The sequence below is a fragment of the Monodelphis domestica genome, chromosome 8 (genome assembly GCF_027887165.1).
Source record: "Monodelphis domestica isolate mMonDom1 chromosome 8, mMonDom1.pri, whole genome shotgun sequence".
Taxonomy (NCBI): domain Eukaryota; kingdom Metazoa; phylum Chordata; class Mammalia; order Didelphimorphia; family Didelphidae; genus Monodelphis; species Monodelphis domestica.
The window spans coordinates 43,722,158-43,742,644 of NC_077234.1; the positions used below are offsets into that span (position 1 = coordinate 43,722,158).

General features: G+C 35.0%; 1 long non-coding RNA gene across 1 annotated transcript in view; it reads left to right on the forward strand.

The window, feature by feature from the left end:
- Positions 1-20,487, forward strand: part of LOC103106337 (uncharacterized) — a 610,021-nt gene that overhangs the window by 150,047 nt on the left and 439,487 nt on the right. The gene's annotated exons all lie outside the window — the stretch shown is intronic.

Genomic DNA, 20,487 nt, shown 5'->3' on the forward strand with positions numbered 1-20,487 from the left:
ACATATAAAAAGTCTATACTCTAAATAAAAATGCATATGTAAAGAATATATATAAATATAGATATACAGATATGCTTTATATATTTTACACATATACTGTATATATATGCATGTGCTGATATACATATAAAGTATATTTCTATATGCTTTATATAAACATGCATATTATTATAAAGAATATATATAAACTATAGATATACAGACATGTTTTCTATCTATTTTACATGTATACTTTATATATATGTATATGTGTCAAATCAAAATCTCTTACTAAATTCAGCTCCTCATTTAATCAGAGTGCTAACAATCAGCTGGTTGATTTTTAGCACACTTCACTTAATTTAAATTACCTGCTTTCTAGCAGGCATGTAATTGGTTAAACTGGGTAGCATATTTATCTACTATTAATATATCTTTTGTGGTACGAGTGTTGTGCAGTACAAGAGGGAGGTTAAAAGCAATGGGAACGCTACAAAGCCATCAGCAGCACATTTCAAACAAAACCCAAGCCCGGGCACCTGAAAACAGGGCCTCCCGAAGGGAAGGCCAATTTGAATGTAAAAAGATGTGGCTCGTGCCATGTTCCCATTTAGAGCTATTTAAGGACCAGGGTGGGAAGGAAAGGCTACAGAATAGAGCCCTTGAGGAGAGATTTTCCCCTATCTCCAGGTCTTTCATAGATGGAATTTCAAAAAGGGTTGCTACAGAGAGGCTTATCACCAGAAAAAATTGACCTCTTGATGATGAAAGCTTTGGCCAAGGAAAACACCCAGGAAACAGATTCTTCATCTAAAAAGGTCCTTACTCCTTTCTTCTACACTGATGGTATTGAATGGTGGAAGTGAAGGAAGGGGGACAGAACAGGAAAGAATCACGGTTTCTAGAGGATCTACATTAATTTAATTGTCAGCATTTAAAAAGGGAAATCTTTATGTAATGACAGAATTGATACAGGAGAGATGGGATCTGTCTCACTTTCCATCCAGAGGACACATGAGTAAAGGCTGGATGACCATGAGAGTATGGAAAGAATATTGTTGTTCCATTGGTGGTTGAGCCAGATGGCTTCTGTGAGGTCCTTTCCAAATGAAATATTCTATGATTCTCTGCATTCTTGTACTATATTAGCAGGGAGGGATTATGATGACCCTTTAGAAGAAGTTCTGGTTTAAGGAGAATTCCTAAACTCTGTTGTATCCAGTCCATGAAGTCTTTAGACCCCAGAAGAGTTAGGGTGAAATAGTTTGCCGAGATTTTCCCCCAAAATAAGGGACTACTTACCTTTTTGTAAAACAAGAGAGGAAACAAAGATACCTAAAATCTAATGTAAAGCCATTAAAAACAAGCTATGCCAAATAAATTGAACTCTTTTTCATTTTAATATTATAATATATGTAATATTAATTAATAAATCAGTAAAATTTAATAATACTGAAATGCTAGATTAGGAGAATGGGACAGATATTTTCTCTTTCTTTTTTTGGCAGTGAAATAGAATCTTTTATTATATCCTTGTAGAAAAAGAGAAATGTGGAATGGATAATAACATAGGTAGTTTAGTGACCACCATAGACTTTAGTGACCACCTTCAAAAAATGGATGATCTCCCATGTTATCCAGTGTGACAATACATCAAAAGAACTCTAGGTTTGAAGTCACAATCTCTGGGTTCAAATCCTGGTTCCATTGCTGATCACCTTTGTGATGTTGAGCAGTTCATGTTACTTCCCAAGGCCATAATTTCCTCAGTTGTAAAATGAGGTGTTTATATTTGGTGATTTCTGAGGTCTTTTCCAGTTCTAAATATATTATCCTATCACCAGGATAAAGACATCTCTTGGAGTACCACAGTGCTCTCCACTGGTATTATCTCTTGAACATTATCTATAAATTATATTAAACCATAAAAGGCACAATTACAATTATCAAATTTGTAAACAACAGAAAAATTTATGTGTGAACATGATTTCCTACTTTGTTAAAAGATCATAGACTCTGAGCTAAAAGGTACCTGAGTTGTCATTTCTTGCAGTCTTCTGATTTTACAGATGAGGAAACAGTAGGACACAGCAGATCTGTGATTTTTCCAAGAGCCCAAAGATAGTAAGTGACTAAATTTGGACTTACATCTTCTGGATCAGAACCCAATTCTCTTTCCCATGTACCACACTGCTTATATATGTATGTGTCCTCTTGTGTGTGTTTGTGAATTTTTCTTATATGTGTGTATATATTTGCAAGTTTAGCCCCCCAATATGTGTGTATGTGGGTATGTATATTAACTATTGGATTTTAAGAAAAAGAAGAGAATAAAGTCAACAGATCATAGACTAATGATCTTGATTTTGATACCTGGTAAAATTCTAGAATGATGTAAGGGATGGTTTTGGAGTATCCAGTAAGGGAGCTCAGCATAGTGTTGGGTCAACCTGGATTTGAAGTTAGAGAAGTTACATTTAAATACTATCTCTCCTACTTATTAACTATATCACCTTAAGCAGGTCATTTAATGTCTCCATGCCTTTCTCTCCCCTTATCTATAAAATGAGGGATTTGGACTAAATGATCACTTTGGTTTCTTCTCTCCCTAATTCCATAATCCTTGGATGCTTGAGTGACGATCACGAAGAAATAGTGTGTTTCATTAAAATCAGCTCAAGCCAGACTAACTTCATTTCCTTTTATAACAAGTGACTAAGAAGATCAGGACAATTCTGTAAGCCCTGTGTCTATTTTAGCAAAGAACTGAACATAGTCATTCATGCTCTTCTTGTGGTAAAGATGGCGAGTTGTTGTCTAAATGATAGTTGTTGGATGAGGCAGTAGTTTTATGACAACTCAGTTTGGCAAGCATTCGGTAAACATTTACAGTATCCAAACTAGCATGCCTGAATTTGGGGGACACAAAGAGGAAAAGGAAAAACATGAAAAATAGTACCCTCAAGGAATTAATCTAGTAAGTATTCAATGCATGCTTTTTGATTGATTTGCTCTTTTGGGGGGATACAATATGGAAACAGAAAAGTAAATATGAGATAATTTGAGGCTCTTTTAGAAGGGGGACCCTAATAGCTAGGAACAATCAGAGAAGGTGGCTTATGAGTTGATCCTTGGTTGAAGATAGAGATTTAGAGGTATTGAAGCAGAGAGCAGAGGCAGTGCATTCCCTCAAGACATGGGGGATGGCATTCCAAAGATACAGAAGCCAAATTACAATATGATAGCGAATATTTACATAGTACTTGAAGGGTTGTAAAACACTTTATGTAAATTCTCATGACAACCCTATGAAGCAGGTATTAATTATTCACATTTTATTGATAAAGAAATTGAGTTAAGTGAGTTGTCCAACTTACTTGTAGCTGTTGTATTTGAGACACGATTGGCACTCAGGTCTTCCTGACTCTATGATCAACCTTCTTATCCATTGTACCACCTCACTATCTCATATAGGGACTAGCAAGTAGCCTGGTTTAATTGGGTAATAGTAGTATGTATGAAAGGAAGTAGGTGATGCACTAGATAGATCAGTGGGCTTGGAATCAGGAAAACTCATCTTCCTGGGTTCAAATTTGGCCTTGGAATTAGTGTTGGTATATTGTGTGAGACATTTGTCTATACCTAGTTTCTGTCAGATTACTTTCCCATTGATTTTGGTAGAAGAGTAAGTTTGTGTCCTAATAGGGAGATTCTTTGGGTTTATCAAGCTAGCCTCCTAGGCTCATTTGCTTCTGTATATTGTTCCACTGATAAAGCTCTTTATTTCTTACCCAGCACCAAATTATTTTAATGAATATAGCTATATAATATAGTTTGAGATCAGTTACTGCTAGGCCCCTTTATTTCTTACTTTTTTCATTTATTTATTTGATAGTTTTTTTGTGATTTAAAAATTATTTGATTATTTAACTTTTTAAACAGAATTTATTCCCAGATATCTCAATCCTTCACTCCCCTCCCTACACCACAGAAATTATCACTCAACAAAAAGATATGTATGAGTAAATTATGTCTTTTGTGCTTCTATTTATCAGTTCTTTCAGTGGAGGTGAACATTCACAACTCATTCTTCAAATGTTAATGCTGTAGCTCTATATAATGTGCTCTTGGTTCTATTGATTTCAGATTCCTTTGATATTCTTCACCTCTTGTTCCTTCAAATTAATTTTATTTTTTCTAGATTTCTATTTTTATTTTCAATTCCAAATCTTTCATTCCTTCTACCTCTTCCCTCATCCCTTGAGAAAGTAAAAAATATAATGTCCGTAACACATGTGAAATCATATAAAACATATTTCCCCATTATTCATATCTTTAAAAAAAACTAAGAAAAATGAAGGAAAAATATACTTCATTCTGCATTTTTAGTCCATATCCATAGAAGTGGATAGCACTTTACACCATGAGTCTTTGGAGTTATGGTAGATCATTGTATTAATCAGTGTTACCAAATCTTTCAAAGTCTTCATTCTGTTCACTTCACTTTGCATCAGTTCAAATGTCTTCTCGCATATTTTGAAACCATCCCCATCATCATTTCTTATAGTACAATATTATGTCATATTCCTATATCATAACTTGTTTAGTCATTCCTTTATAGATCAGTTTCTAGTTCTTTGCCACAACAAACAACTCCTAGAAATATTTTTGTACATATGGGTAGCATTATTGCTAGGTCAAAGAATGTGAACAGTTTTAAAGACCTTGTGCTACATTTTCTCTTGGATGGTTGAACTAGTTCACAGCTCCACCATCAGTGGATTACTGTATCTGTTTTCCAATATCCTTCAGCATTCATCATTTTTCTTTTCTGTCATTTTAATCAATCTGTTGGGAGTAAGGTGGTACCTCAGAATTTTCATTTGCATTTCTCTATTAATGATTTGAGTATTTTAAAATAACTATTAATAGCTTCAAATTCTTCTTCTGAAAAATATCCATTTCATATCTTTTAACTGTTTATCAATTGGGAAATGATTTTTATTTCAAAAAATAAGGCCATTTTCAAAGAAAATTACTACAAAATATTTTCTTCTGTTTACTACTTCTATTCTAATTTTAGATTCATTGGTTTTATTTTTGAAAAACATTTTTAACTTCATAAAATCAAAATTATCCATTTTACTTCCCTTGAACCCCTCTCTATCTCTTGTATGGGCATGAATTCTTCCCCTATCCACAGATCTCATAGATTATTTATTTCATGCTCTCTAATTTGCTTTAATCACCTTTTATGTCTAATTCATGTACCTATGTTCAACATACCTTGGTATATCATGTGAGATGCTTATCTACACCTATCTCCGGCCAGGCTACTTTTCAGTTTTGCCATCAGTTTTTGTCAAATAGTGAGTTCTTGCCTCAATAGTTGGGGTCTTTGGGTTTATCAAAGAGTAGGCTACTGTGCTCCTTTGCTTCTCTATGTTGTGTACCTAATCTGTTCCAGTGATCTACCACTCTTTTTCTTAGAACAAGATTTTTATTTATTTACTTACTTAATTTATTAATTTAGAATATTTGTCCATGGTCACATGATTCATGTTCTTTCCCTCCCCTCCTTCCTCCCTCCTCCCATAGCCATTAAGCAATTTTACATGTATCATTGATCAAGGCCTATTTACATATTATTAATATTTGTAATCGCTTAGAGTCTACATCCCCAATCATATTCCCATCAAACCATATGATCAAGCAAATGTTTTTCTCCTGCATTTCTACTCCCACAGTTCTTTCTCTGGATATGGATAGTGTTCTTTCTCATAAGTCCCTCAGAATTGTCTTGTATCATTTCATTGCTGGCTGATGATTACAATTTTGTAATAGAGTTTGAAATGTGATACAATTAGGCCACCTTCCTTCATGTTTTTCAAATTTTTTATTCTTCTAGATGATGTTTATTACTTTTTCTAGCTCTATAAAATAACTTTGGGTGGTTTGATTAGTATAGTGCTGAATAAATAAATTAATTTAGGTAGAATTGTCATTTTCATTATGTTGGCTTGGCCTACCCACGAGCAATCATGATTTCTCCAGTTATTGAGCTCTGTCTTTATTTGTGTGAAAAGAATTTTATAATTGTGTTCATATAATTCCTGTGTGGTCTTGGCAAGTAGACTCCCAAGTAAATTATCTAGTCTATAGTTATTTTAAATGGAATTTCTCTTTGCATCTCTTCTTGTCAGGTTGTGTTAGTTAGAAATTCCAGTTATTTGTGTGGGTTTATTTTATGTCCTATAACTTTGCTAAAGTTATTAGTTTTGTCAGCTAGTTTTTAGTTGCCTCTCTAGAGTTCTCTCTCTGTAACTATACTGTCATGTCATCTGCAAAAAGAGATAGTTTTGTTTCCTCATTGCCTACGCTTATTCTTTCAATTCCTTTTCTTGTTCTTAATACTATATCTACCATTTCTAATACAATTTAAAAAATGATAATAGACTGCTTTGCTTCATCCATGATCTTATTAGAATGACATCTAGTTTATCTCCATTATAGATAAGACTTGCTCTTGGTTTTTAGATATATACTGCTCATCATTTGAAGTAAAACTCTAATTTCCTATGCTTTCTGGTATTTTTAATAGGAATGAGTCTTGTATATTATCAAAAGCTTTTCCTCATCTATTTATATAATCATGTGATTTTTGTAGCTTTTTGATTTATATATAGTTTTCCTTATATTGAACTTGCCCAGCATTCCAGGTACAAATCCAACCTATAAAAAAATAATTTTTTTTAAAACTCTTACCTCAATCTTGGAATCAATACTATGTTTTGGTTCCAAGGCCGAAGAGTGGTAAGGGCTAGGCAAAAGGAGTTGAATGACTTGCCCAGGATCACACAGCTAGGAAGTGGGTAAGGTATAATATTAATAAGCCAGATTTGAACCCAGGAACTCCCATCTATAGACCTGGCTTTCAATCCACGGAGCCACCAAGCTGCTCCCTCATAGCATACAATCTTTATAATATAATCCTGTAACCTCCATGATAGTGTTTTATTTATATTTCTTTGCACCAGTATTCACTAAAGAAGTTGGTCTAGTTTTCTTTCTCTAGTTTACTTCTCCTTGTTTTAAGTGTTAAAATAATTTTTTGTCATAGAAGGAATTTGATAGGACCACGTTTTTCTCAGTTTAAAAGTTTTTACTTTAAATATTTTTCCATGTTTACATGATTCATTTTCTTTCCCTTCCTCCTCCTCGAGCCAACAATAATTCCACTGAATTGTACAAATGTTGTCACTTGATACCTATTTCCATATTATTCATTTTTGCTATAGAGTAATTTTTTTAAAGCCTAAACCCCGAATCACATACTTATATATACATGTGATAAGTGAGGTCATATGTTTTTCTTTTGCATTTCTAATCCCATAGTTCTGTCTCTCAATGTGGATAGCATTCTTTTACATAAATCCTTCGGGGGTGTCCTGGCTTGTTGCATTGCTACTAGTAACAAGGTCTATTTCATTGGATTTTTCCACCATGTTTTACTTTCTGTGCACAATGTTCTCCTGGTTCTACTCATTTCACGCTGCATCAGTTCATTGAGATTCTCCCACTTAATATAGAAAGCCTTTAGATCATCACTCCATATAGCGTGATAGTATTCCATCACCACCATATACCACAATTTGTTTAGCCATTCCCCAATTGAGGGATACCCCCTCATTTGGGGTACAAACCTGGCAATGGTATAGCTGAGTCAAAGGATAGGCATTCTTTCAAAGCCCTTTGTGCATAATTCCATACTGCCTTCCAAAATGGCTGGATTAATTCACAACTCCACCAGTAATGCATTAGTGTCCTGATTTTGCCACAACCCCTCTGACACGTATTATTTTCCTTTACTGTAATACTGGTTAATATGCTAGGTGTGAGGTTTGTTTTGATTTCTATTTCTCTAATTATGAGAGATTTAGAACACTTTTTCATGTGCTTATTGATAGTTTTGATTTCTTTATCTGAAAACTGCCTATTCATGTCCCTTGACCATTTATCAACTGGGGAATCTCTTGATTTTTTTTGTACAATTGACTTAGCTCCTTATAAACTTAAGAAATGAGACCTTTGTCAGACATCTTTGTTATAAAAATGTTTCCCCAATTATTGCTTCCCTTCTAATTTTGGTTGCATTGGTTTGGTTGTATAGAAACATTTTAATTTAACATAATCAAAATTATTCGTTTTACATTTTGTAGTGTTCTCTATCTCCTGCATGGTCCTAAATTCCTTCCTTTTCCATAGATCTGACAAGTATACTATTCTATGTTCACCTAATTTGTTTATGATTTCCCTCCTTATATTTAAGTAATTTACCTACTCTTGAGTTAATTTTAGAACAGGGTGTAAGATGTTGATCTAAGCCTAATTTATCCCATAATGTTTTCTAATTCTCCCAGCAGTTTTTACCAAATAGTGGGTTCTTTTCCCAAAAGCTGGGATCTTTGCATTTATTGAACACTGTCTTGCTGCTGTCATTTACCTCAAGTCTATCCCATTGATCCACCTTTCTATTTTTATTTTAATTTTTTTCCATATAGTGGCATATAGTTTTGATGATCACTACTACAATCACTACAGATTGAGATCTGGTACTGTGAGGCCTCCATTCTTCACATTTTTTTATTATTTCCCTTGGTATTCCTGATCATTTGTTCTTCCAGATGAACTTTGTAATAATTTTTTCTAATTCTATAAAAAATGTTTGGGTAGTTTGATAGGTATAGCACTGAATAAGTAAATTAATTTAGGTATGATTGTAATTTTTATTATAGTAATTCATCCAACCCATGAGCAAGAGGGGAAGGCCTTGCTGGAACTAATCTCTGCAGAAGCCAGGAAAGGAAGGGCCAGCTACTCACTCACCCAAGCAAAGCTCCAAAGAAGAAGATCCAGGAGCAATCTTCCCAGAAGCAGTTCAAGAGTCAGAGTCCCAGGTTGAAGGTCTCAAGTTGTAGCTCCAAGCCACAGTCCCAGTCTAAAATCCTTGAAGCTCCAGATTCAGGCTGAAGCCCCCCAGCCAAAGACTTTCAGGACTTTTATAGTCCCTTCCCCTCTTCAAAGGGGCCAGTCTCAGCTTCCTAATTACCTAATACTTCCCAGAGGAAGGTGGGGACCAGTGTCTATGGGATCCACACCTCATCCTCTGAAGGAGGATGAATCCTCTTATCAAAGGATTCACAAGTTTCTGAATGATTGGGTTAAAAGGGTGGAGCTCTCCAAGTAAGTGACTTGTGAATTCTCTTACTTGATAACAAAGCATTTAATAAGGGTTAAGTAAGTGTTAAATAGGAGTTTCTTAGACTGATTAAAAATAGAAAAAGAGGATAAAGAATTCCTTTTCACAGCAGCCTTCCACAAATTTTGGTATATTATCTTATTGTTGTAATTGTCCTTAATAAAATTATTGATTTTTTTCTATAATTTGTTCTTAGACCCATCCCTTCTTTAGGATTATTGGTCTCCTAATCATTATTTTTATTTTTTAACCTAATTAATTTTTAATCATTTCAATTTCAACTTCAAAGGTATTTTATTGGATGTAATATTTATTTTATTATGGTCCCAAGAGAGTACATTTAATATTTCTGTTTTTTGCATTTTTCTTCAGTTTTTATTCCTTAATATATGATTGATTTTTGTGAAGGTGCCATAAACAACTGAGAAAAAGGTATAATCCTTTCTATTCCCATGCAATATTTTCCAGAAGTCTATCATATCTAAGTTTTCTAAAATTCTATTTACATCCTTAAATTTTCTTATTTATTTTAGGATTACATTTATCTAGTTCTGAGAGGAGGTAAATTGAGGTCCCCCACTTGTATAGTTTTACTGTCTAGTTCATCTTGTAATTCATTTAACTTTTCCTTCAAGAATTTGCATGCTAGGATGTTACGCCATTGAGTACATATATATATATATACTCATATATATTCTGTATGATATTACTTCTATTCAGTATTGTTCATTGTCTATGGTACATTTTAGCGAAATACAACTTCCCTTTAATTAAATTTACTTTTGCTTTTGCTTTGTCTAAGATCATGAGTGCCACTCCTGCCTATTTTACTTTAGCCGAAACATAACAGATTCTTCTCCAGCTCCTTATTTTAAATCTCTGTCTCTTTCTGTTTTAAGGATAACTTTTGAATTCTGTTTTCTAATTCATTCTGCTATCCTTTTCCATTTTATGTGTGAATTCATCCAATTCACCTTCACTCAATTGTTATTGCTATTTATTTCTCTACATCTTATTATTATGTGTTTATCTTTCTCTCTTTTAACCTCCTTTTCAAAACTCTGTTTTGCTTCTGATTATTATCTTCTTTTATCTACCCTTCCTCTTATCAGGCCATCCCCCTCATTTTTCTTAATCCCTTCCCCTTTTATTTCCCTGTTGGATAGGATAAATTTCTCTATACATCTCTCTGTGTTTGTATTTTATTATATATTTACATATATTTATATTTGATTATACACATATGTATTTATATACACATAATGCATACATACATTGATCTTATTTTCTCCATGATGATTTTAAGCATAATGGAATCTTCTTGTTTATGTCTTTTAACCATTTAGAGTTTTTCTTGTTTCCTTATCTGAGATTTTTATTATTACCTTTGCTTTTTTTACTTCAGCTGAAGCATAATTTATGGTGTATATCCTAAATTTAATTCATCTTGACTCATAATATTTCAAGTGTTTCTAGTAAGCAACATATTGTTGGTTTGTACTAACTCTAATAGTGCTTCACTTTTAAAGTAAATTCATCCCATTCTTATTCTGTGAAAGTGAGGTTCATGTTTTGCCAACTCCATTTTTGTGGTCTTTTTCTTGCTGTGATTTATATGAAATGGTAAACTAATTCCTTTTTCTCTCTAGCATATTTTCTCCTAACACATTCCTTTTACCTTTCCCTTTTCTTTCTTCATAATTATGCAAGAACAAAAACATCTCAGGTCCTCTGGTCATCTTATTGGCCTTTTTCTATAATCCTTAAAGACAAACTCCTGAGAGAATATTTGTTTCTTGTTTCCCATTAGAATGAAATCTTTTTTTCTTATTGCTCAGTCCCTTTCAATTGTTCTAATGCAAGGCCTTTAAATTCTTTTTGTTATGTACACTTTTGGCAGTGAAATCTATGGATTCCTTTTAGAATCATGTTTTTAAATGAATAAAATAAAATACATGGGCATAGAAAAGAAATTAATTGCATTGGAATAAAGATTTATTTTCCCCCACTCAAGTTTGTGGACCCCCTGAAAAGTATCCAGAAATCCCCGTCCATGGATGCCAGGTTAAGAGTTCCTGCTCTAACATATTTACCTCTCTTGGTTTCTTTTGACTCAAGTTTACATTTCATAGGTTCATAAATTTTTATCTTTTCATCAGGAATACTTAAAATTTTTCTACTTTATTAAAGATCTATTTTTCCTCAGTAGGGTTATATTCAATTTTATTGATTAAGTTATTCTTGCCTATTTTGTTTTATAGAATCTTGTATTCCAAGTTCTTCTGCTGTTTAAAGCAGTAGTTGCCAAGGTTTGCATGGTCTTCATTAGGGCTCATCAGTATTTAAATTCTTTCTTTTGGTTGCTTCCAGAGTTTGTTTTTTGTTTTGGATTTAATCTTGAAGCTATGCATTTTTGTTTTTATGTCTCTTGGACTTTTCATTTGAGGATTTCTTTTAAGAAATATCTAGTGTAGCTGTTCTTTTTCCTTTTTCCTTCAATCGTTTATTCTAGTAGGTCTGTCAAGTTTTTATTTATGATTTCTTAAAATATAGTATCTTGACTTTTTTAGAAGGGGAATAGTTTTCAGGCAGTTTGATGATTTTAGATTAACCCCCCATTTATTTTATTTTCTTATAAACCTTTATCTTCTGTCTTAGAATAAATACTGTGTTTTGTTTCCAAGGCAGAAGAGTAATAAAGACTAGACAATTTTCTCTCTTTTTTTTCAGTTTAAAAAAATTTGGTTTTGTATTTCTTGTTGCCTCTTGGAGGCACTGAGTTCTATTTGTTCTAATTTTTAGGGGTCCCTTTATTTGGGTATGATTTTGTACCTTCCTGTTTATTCTTCTTCTAATTCTTTTTTCAAGTGTTCTCAGTTTTCCTCATCTGTAGGAATGAATAGTAATTCCTTCCTTACTCCTCTAATTTGTTTACATGATCACCCTTTATTTCTAAGACCTGTTTCATTTGGAGCTCTCCATTAATCTTTGTCCAGTCTTGTGCTCTTTTGTTGTATACTTTTTCGAAGCTGTGATCCACATGGTATGTTTTTACTGGATGAGACTTAGTCAATGATGAAATCAAATAATTAAGAGAGAAATGTTGAAATAGTCCTTTAATTCCTCTATAAGGGCAAACATTTTAATAGCTCCAGAATATGTATGATGTATCTTCCTTGTTCTTGGTAGATATTTTTGGAGTGCCGAGTATGTTAGCTTTCCTGAGTATATATTTTCTGTTCCATTTACTTGGCTAAGTATTGTCTTCTGTGCTATTCACCTCTTCTAGCTGCCTCAGTGAATTGTCCCTGTTGTATCTTGTCCCCTATAGCTGTTCCTCTGCATGTTTTCTTAGTATCTATCCTTTTTATTCCCAGTTGCATCTGTTACCCTCCCCCACTGTTCTTTCTACTTCTTTAGTTCAGCGACAGGGAAATGATTCCTGCAGCTAAACGACTTCGATTCAGAGAGAAGATATAAATATTATCTTGGTTTTCCATGATTCCCTGTCACTTCATGGCTGGATATTAGATTGAGACACCTATGCCATTAGGCATAGTTCAGGGGATTCTGATAACTGAGGCTAATCCCTAAGACAGTTTGAATTACGTATGGGAAGAGGAAATAGAAACTATTTTTTTACCTACCATAGCTACCACTTTTTACTTTCAATTCTGTTATTATGGACCCTCAGCTTTGGGAAGACCACAGTCTTCATTTAGTCTAACCAGTATTGTTGTTGCAGATAACCAGAAACCATGACGAGGAATTTATGACCTGGAGCCCTACTCCCCAAATGGGAGCCCCAACCTTCCTGAAAGATTATTCCAGGAATGCATCAGCCATACTTGCCTTCACTCTTTCTCTCTGACCATTTTCTTCCTAGTCTACTTGCTACCAACTTGCCACATTGAAGGTAGCCTTTTCCTTTTCTTTGCCTCCTTCAGTTCTGAAAAATCATGAAGCACAATCAGAATTCTGCTACTGATCCTGGATGAGATATGCCAATCTACTTTTTGTTATCATGCTCCCTATAGCTTTTCTGACTAAAGTACCCTTCCAGGCTATCCTATATATGGTCTCTTCCATTAGGGTACAAATTTCTTGAGGTCGGGGACTCTCTTTGAGTTTATACTTAGATTTATTTATAAGTTTATACTTAGATTTATACTGAACACAGTGCTTGGCGCATAGTAAATACTAATCAAATATTTTTTCATCAATTATTTATCTCATTCAATCAATCCCTAGGCAAAAAATCTCCTCAGAAATATAATGGTAGATTTGTCATCCAACCTTTGCTTAAAGACCTCCAATGGAGAGGAATCTACTGTGTCTGGAGCTTGACCATTTCTCTTTTGGATAACTCTTGTAGTTAAAAAATTTCCCTGATATTAAATATTTTTCATGTATTGCTTTGAGTTCTGCCTTTGGGGGCCAAGAGAATAAGGCTAATCTTACTGTCATGTGGAAACTTTTCAGATTCTTGAAATTTATCCTGATCTTATTCTTTCCAGGTTGAACCAGTTCTTTCAACCAATATTCATATGGCATGGACTTAAAGCCTTTTTATTGTGTTTTTTCTCCTTTGGATATTCTCTAGCTTATTAAATCCTAAAATATAGTGACCAGAACTGAATACTATCCCCATGGCTCTGAATATTTCTGCCAGTGCCGTAACAAGACTCTCATTATTTTAGAGAAAAGGATGATAAATTCTGAATTGATGATAATTCTTATTCTCAATAAACCAAATCTCTTAAAATTTTCCCTTTCCATTTTACCAAAGTCCAGTGACTAGAGGGCAAGCTTCAGAACAAGAATTCAAAACCTAGTCTTTGCAACACCATATTCAATACTTGCTCAATTAAACCTAGTTGCCTTTCTGATGATAATCTAGTATCCTTGCAAGTGAAGAAACCAAAATCCAGAGAGATGAAATCACAATAGTCATATTGAATGAGGGGACATGGCTACACTGAAGGGACAGGTTTCAACCAAGATTATTCATTATTGCTCATTAGTCTTGGGTCTCAGAAGCTTATTTCCCTTCTCATTCCCTTCCATCCACTCTGGATGAATCTTGAAAATAACTAATGATTTACATGTATTGTAGAAACTGGTTGTACAGTGGATAGAGGGTCTGGAGTCAGGGAGAACTGAGTTCAAATCTAGTCTCAGACACTGTGACCCTGGGGAAGCCACTTCATCCTGTTAGCTTCAGTTTCCTCAGATGTAAATTACAGCATATAATAGCGCCTACCACTCACAGTTGTTGGGATGGTCAAATAAAGATAATATATTTAAAAGTGCACAGTGCAGTGCCTGGTAGGCTCCATGTGATTGCTTCTTCTCTTCTCTTTCCTTTCCTACCCTCTAGTATAATGTATGATTCTTGAAAGCAGGAATGGTTTTTGTCTTTCTTTGTATTCCCAGCACTTAGCTGGAACATAGTAGCCACTGCAAATTCCTTATGAATCAGGTTCATGTCTTGTACATGTCTATCCTCTGGCATATAGTGAGTGACCAGGAAATATGGATGGATTACTGGACTGATAGGTTCTTGACATTCTCTTGTATCTCTCTGCCTCTAAATTAATGATGAAAGGGCCTTTTTCTTGCCAAGATAAAACCTTTTATATATGGTTTGATCTCACCCATTTCATAGCTTCATCAGATTGCTTCCCTGTTTTCTACCCCGACTGTTCTCATATTTAACCTCTCCATATCTATTGGCTTATTCTTTATTACCATTCTTTAAAAGCCCATGTTTGATCTTACTACCCCTGCTAGCTTCTCTCTTAATTACCACCTCTTTAAACCTCAGTTTCTTCATCTGTAAAATGGGGATAATAGTATTGTCTACCTCACAGGATGATAAAGTGAGTAAGATAGGCTACTGGGCTCATAGTCTATCATAGAGTCCTGACTTCAAATATCACCTCTGGATGACATTGGGCAAGTTGTATATCCCTTTTCTGCTTCATTTTCTTCAGTTGTGAAATGAGAACCATAATAGCATTTACCTGCCAGGGTTAGTGTTAGGATCAATTGAGATAATATTTGTAAAGTTCTCAACATAGTGCCTGACATCCTAATCTTTCTCTCCCCCCCTTTTTTTGACTATTCATTCTCAGTTACCCCATATGTACAATATTTTTACCAGTTTGTGCTTTTATAACATCTCTTGTATTTGTCCCCCTTTTTTCCAAAACAACCCCTACCTTGATGCCCATGGACCATTGCAATAACCCTCTGGTTTGCTTTTCTGCTTCCAGCTTCTCTTCATCCCAATCCATCCTTCATTCAGCTTCCAAACTAATTTTCTTAAAACACAAACCTTCAGTGTCTCCCTGTTACCTCCAGGACCAAATATAAAATTGTTTGACTTTTGAAGCTTTTTACCACTTAATCTTTTCTTACCCCTCCTGTCTTTCTCCTTCTCCTCATACTCTGTGGCATGGCATTTGACATTACAGTGGCATTGACTTCCTCTTCCATGGTACTCCATCTCCTGACTTTAGGACTTTTCTAAATATTCCCTGTACCCAAAATACTCTTGTGTCTCAACTCAATATTCTGTCTTCTCTAAATTTCTGCAAGACTCAACTTGTCCCATTTTATTCAAGATCTTTCTTTATTCCTTCTCATTTCAATCACTGAATTCCATTCATAGTGCTTTCCTTCTGACAAATCTCTCTATCTCTATCTTTCTTTATCTTTCTGTTAATCAATCACTTGAGTCTATGTAAAATCTACATGTCACCTCCCCATTAGACTCTTAGCTCCTTGAGGACAGGGACCATGTTTTTGCCTTTTTTTTTTTGTATCCCCACTTAACACAGTGCCTGGCAAAAAGAACTTTTTCTTTGGTCTACCTGCTTCAAGTCTTTCTCCACTCCAATCCATCTTTTACTCAGCAAAGTGATGGTAAAGCACAGATTTAACCATATCACTTCCCTATGCAGGATCAAAAATAAAATCTTCTGGATTTTAAAGTTCTTTATCACCAGGTTCCTTTCTGCCTCTTCAAACTTTTTTCATCTTTTCCCCTTCCATATACTCTGAGATCCTTGATGTTCCTAATCCATAACTTTCCATCTCCTGCCTGTTTTCACAGGCTCCCCTTCTGTCTGGAGCACTCTCCCTTCTTATTTCCATCTTCTGGTTTCCATGACTTCCTTCTCATCTTAGCTGAAATCTTTCCCTGTCCTCTTTAATCTTTAGTGCCTTCCCTCTAGACTATGTCCAATTTATCCTGAATAATTTTTGCTGGCACATAGTTGTTTGAATGTTACCTAACCCCCTTAGACTGTGAACACTGTGAGAGCAGGGACTGTTTTTTGCCTTTCTTTGCTTTCCCAGGCTTTAATTTAGTGCCTGGCATATAGCAGTGTTTAATAAGTACTAGTTGAGTTACTTGACAAGTAAGTGCTTAAATAATGCTTGCCAACTTACTGATCCTCTCTCTTCTACTCAGAGATACATAAATAGGAAAGATTTTGTGTGATGTGTGTCAGATGTGCATTATTTGTACTGTTGCCATGACCAAGTTCCTGTTATCTCTGCTTCAGATGTTGTCTGGTATTACTTCAGAAAAAAAAGGCAAAGGGGCTTGAAAAATATTTCTCTCCTGGTTATGGAGAATGAAGTAAGGATTGTTGTTTTTTAATAACCCTTACCTTTCATCTTGGAATCAATACTAAGGGTCAGATTTGAATCTAAGACCTCCAATCTCTAGGCCTGGCCCTCAATCCTCTGATCCACCTAGTTGCCCCTAAAGAAGGGTTTTTAAGGGTAGAAGAATGATTTCAGGCAAGGGAATAAAGGAGAAGAAGTCACTAAAAAGGCAGAAGGAAATCCTGATATTCAGAAGACATTCTGAATGTGAACTATAAGCTAGATGAGAAAGGATTTCATGGAGCAGAAAGAAGAATCTAGGACAGATAAGGGGAGGCTGAATTTGGAGTAAAAAATCCTAGGGTTGAATCTCAGTTTTCTCACTTCACTGCCGTGTGAATGTGGGCGGATTCTATTTCCTTCTCTTTAAAATGAAGGAATGGGACTAGATGAACTCTAGTATCTCTTCCATCTCTAATTGGATAATTCTGTCTCCACCAGCAATGACAATAAAAGCTAACATTTTTTATACTAGTATGTTTTAAAATCATGTCCCCAAAGTTGGGTCCATGGGACTTTATGATGAGTAAAAATGGCAGCATTGGTTCCAATATATATTTTCTCTTCCATAATAATGTTCTTTCAAGAAGTAAACCATTACACCAATGCTTCTAACTCAACAAGCTTTGGGCAGAATTAGATGAGTTCCCAGCTCTTAATGTCAAACAGTTACAGTTTGCAAATATTTTCAACTCACACGTGAATCAACACAGACTGTAATGGGAAAAGACAAAGCTGTTCGTGTTGTCAGTGATCATCCAAACACATCATTAACCCAGTGGTGATTCTGGAGTCCCCACTGGAACTGTCTATGGATGCTGCAAAAGAGGGAGAGGCAGCAGTTGAAAGAACATTTTCACAGGTTGAAAATCTAAATTTTGAACTGGATAACTGAAGTGGCTCAGAAGGTACTTTATTCCTAATGAATGAAAAATTCATAGTCGCTATATATGTGTGTGATATGTATAACACAAAATATATGAATATATATAAAATATATTGTACATATATGCATTATAGATATACTATATATGTATATGCATGTGTATATTATGTATACTACATATATATTTGTATACTGTATGGACTTGTGATGAGAATTTATTCACATAACAAACTACCTAACTTGGAAACTCCTTCTGTAGATGCCAATAACTCATCTCTAACTTCAAGAAGTTTAGACTTTCCAAGGCCCTACGAGAGGCTAAAAGATGAGCCCATGATTGTACAGCCAGTACTTGTCAGACAAGGGACTTGAAAGAGAAGTCTTCTTGACTCTCGCCATATCATGTCATCTCCTCTACCATGTAGCTCTCATAATAATCAAGCCAAAGAGAAATTCTCTTTTAGGAAATTCATCTGAAAACAAGCTGACCCTGCTGTCTCTCAAAAAACACTTGCCCAAATCCTTCAAGAACAATTTAAATGGTGGGCATGTTTGTTTCAGGTTGCAAAGTTATTTGTGAAGTGTTTAATTAAGCCTATTTTGATGAAAAAAAAATGTAGCCTTAAGTATATATTGCATCTGTGATAGTCTAGGGCTGCTAATAGCCTTGATAGATTTTCATTTGGATTCCCAAGAAAATGTTGAACTGAGACTGGGAAGAAACCAGAAATAAAAAATGCAAAAGAACTCCATTTTCTTAAATTAAGTAGTCCAGATAATTCTGAGATATATCTATAAGAGGCATTAAGCCTGGGCGAGAAATGTTAGGAAAACCTGTAGAGAAATTGTCTTCTAATTCTCGCTGCATCCAATAGACCATAGGGTCATCCATTTCTAAGACAGATTTTTAAATCTGCATCTTGTATCATTATGCTCTTGTCCACCAACCCCTTGTTTTGATACTCCAGAATGATAATTAAATGAGTTCCTCTCATTTCATCTGAATCATCTAAGTCTTTTTCTCTTTTATTTCCAGTGGGTTTTGAGAGTTTTAACAAGGCATAAAAGCCATTTCCTTGGCTGGGTTTATGAAGCACGTTATTTATGGAGCTAACGTGTTGACACACTATATACTCAGAAAATGAGGACTAATAAGGTTAATTGTCCCATGAACCTTCCTCTGTCGTCTGCAGTCTGCAGGCTTTGATTGTTCCTCTAGGGGAAACTCTGCCCAGATGGCATTTTCTGCAAGGCCCTGACCCACAAGAGGCCTGGGGAGATGGAGAACAAGGTGCATCTCCACACGCTAATTAATTTACCATTAGAGCACCTGTTCCAGAATAGATAGGGCTGGAAAGGAAAACAGTCCCTGGGCACAGTGGTCGGCCCGCTGGTAAATGGATTTGAGCTGATTATATTAAGCGGATGCTTTGATCATCTGAAGGCGTTAAAATGGAAATATGTTTTTGCTGGCTGTTGGCCTCTGAGAGGGTGTCGTTTGTATTATTATATTATAACTGATCTGTAATGAAAAGGCTGTTTTGAAGCTCTGTTATATCCTCTTTTAAAAATGGGCTGAATATACATTACACATACTATACACACATTCTTATATCATAGGCATATGTTTTTCCTTGTCTGCAATTCCCAAACATGATCAGGAATTTAAAAAATACTCTTCTGTTTTAATGTCTTCATTTCATACCAGCCCACTTATTTTCTGGAAACCTAACACCATGACAAATTTCTTTTTGCTAGAACTTTGGATTAAATTTGTGTGTCATCTCCCAACCAGGCCTTAATCAGCTGAAATATATTAGTGGAAAACCTGATGAGCTTTTGGAAATGAAATTCAGGTAAAGCCTTGTTATCTGGCTCTGGCGACTAGTTACCATCCCTAGTAAATCCTTGCATAAATAGCTCTTGCTTGTAAGTGGATTTTACAGTGTGTGCCTGCTTGCACTCAATTTCAGTCTATGGTAACTTGGGTTCCAAGAAGCATTAGAAGTATTTTTTCCTCAGCTGCCAGCATGTCTAAGTTGTTAGCCAATACCAACACTTGGCATAGACTTGAGTAGACAAGCATGGCAGATAAGTCATGGGCCCCTGGCTGTTTCAGGGTTGAAAAGGAACCCATCATTTCCCCAAGGAGATTGTTCCTTTCTTTATTAAAAAAGGGAAGGAGAAAGCAATATACTAAGCTACTTGTCCCTTGGCATGGCAAGGAATATGGATGCCTGTAGCTATTTGATATGAAGTGAAAAATTTTTAAGCATTTCTTACATTTCCTCCCCAGGGAAATTGATAGAACAAGAATTTGAAATGTGGTTTTAGTTTTGTCATTTAATAGTGATATTTGGATGAAGCTGCTAAGCACTAAGGAAAAAGAATAGCAGTCTTCTGCATGGAGGAAAAGAAAGGATAACTACATATTCTTTCTAGAGTATCAGAAAATCGAGAATTGGCTCAGAGAATTGATTTACAAAACTCAATTCAAACATTTTTAAAGGCTTACTTTGTGCCTGGCATTATACTCCTAATTGGAATACAGAAACAAAAATGACAAGATTTCAAGGATTGACATTTTCCTAGAGGTGGATAGAGCAGGGGTGATGCTGTCCATAAATGTAGAGAAGTGAAGATAAGGCAGTGATGGGGAGGAAAGGATAGCCTTCTATTCCAC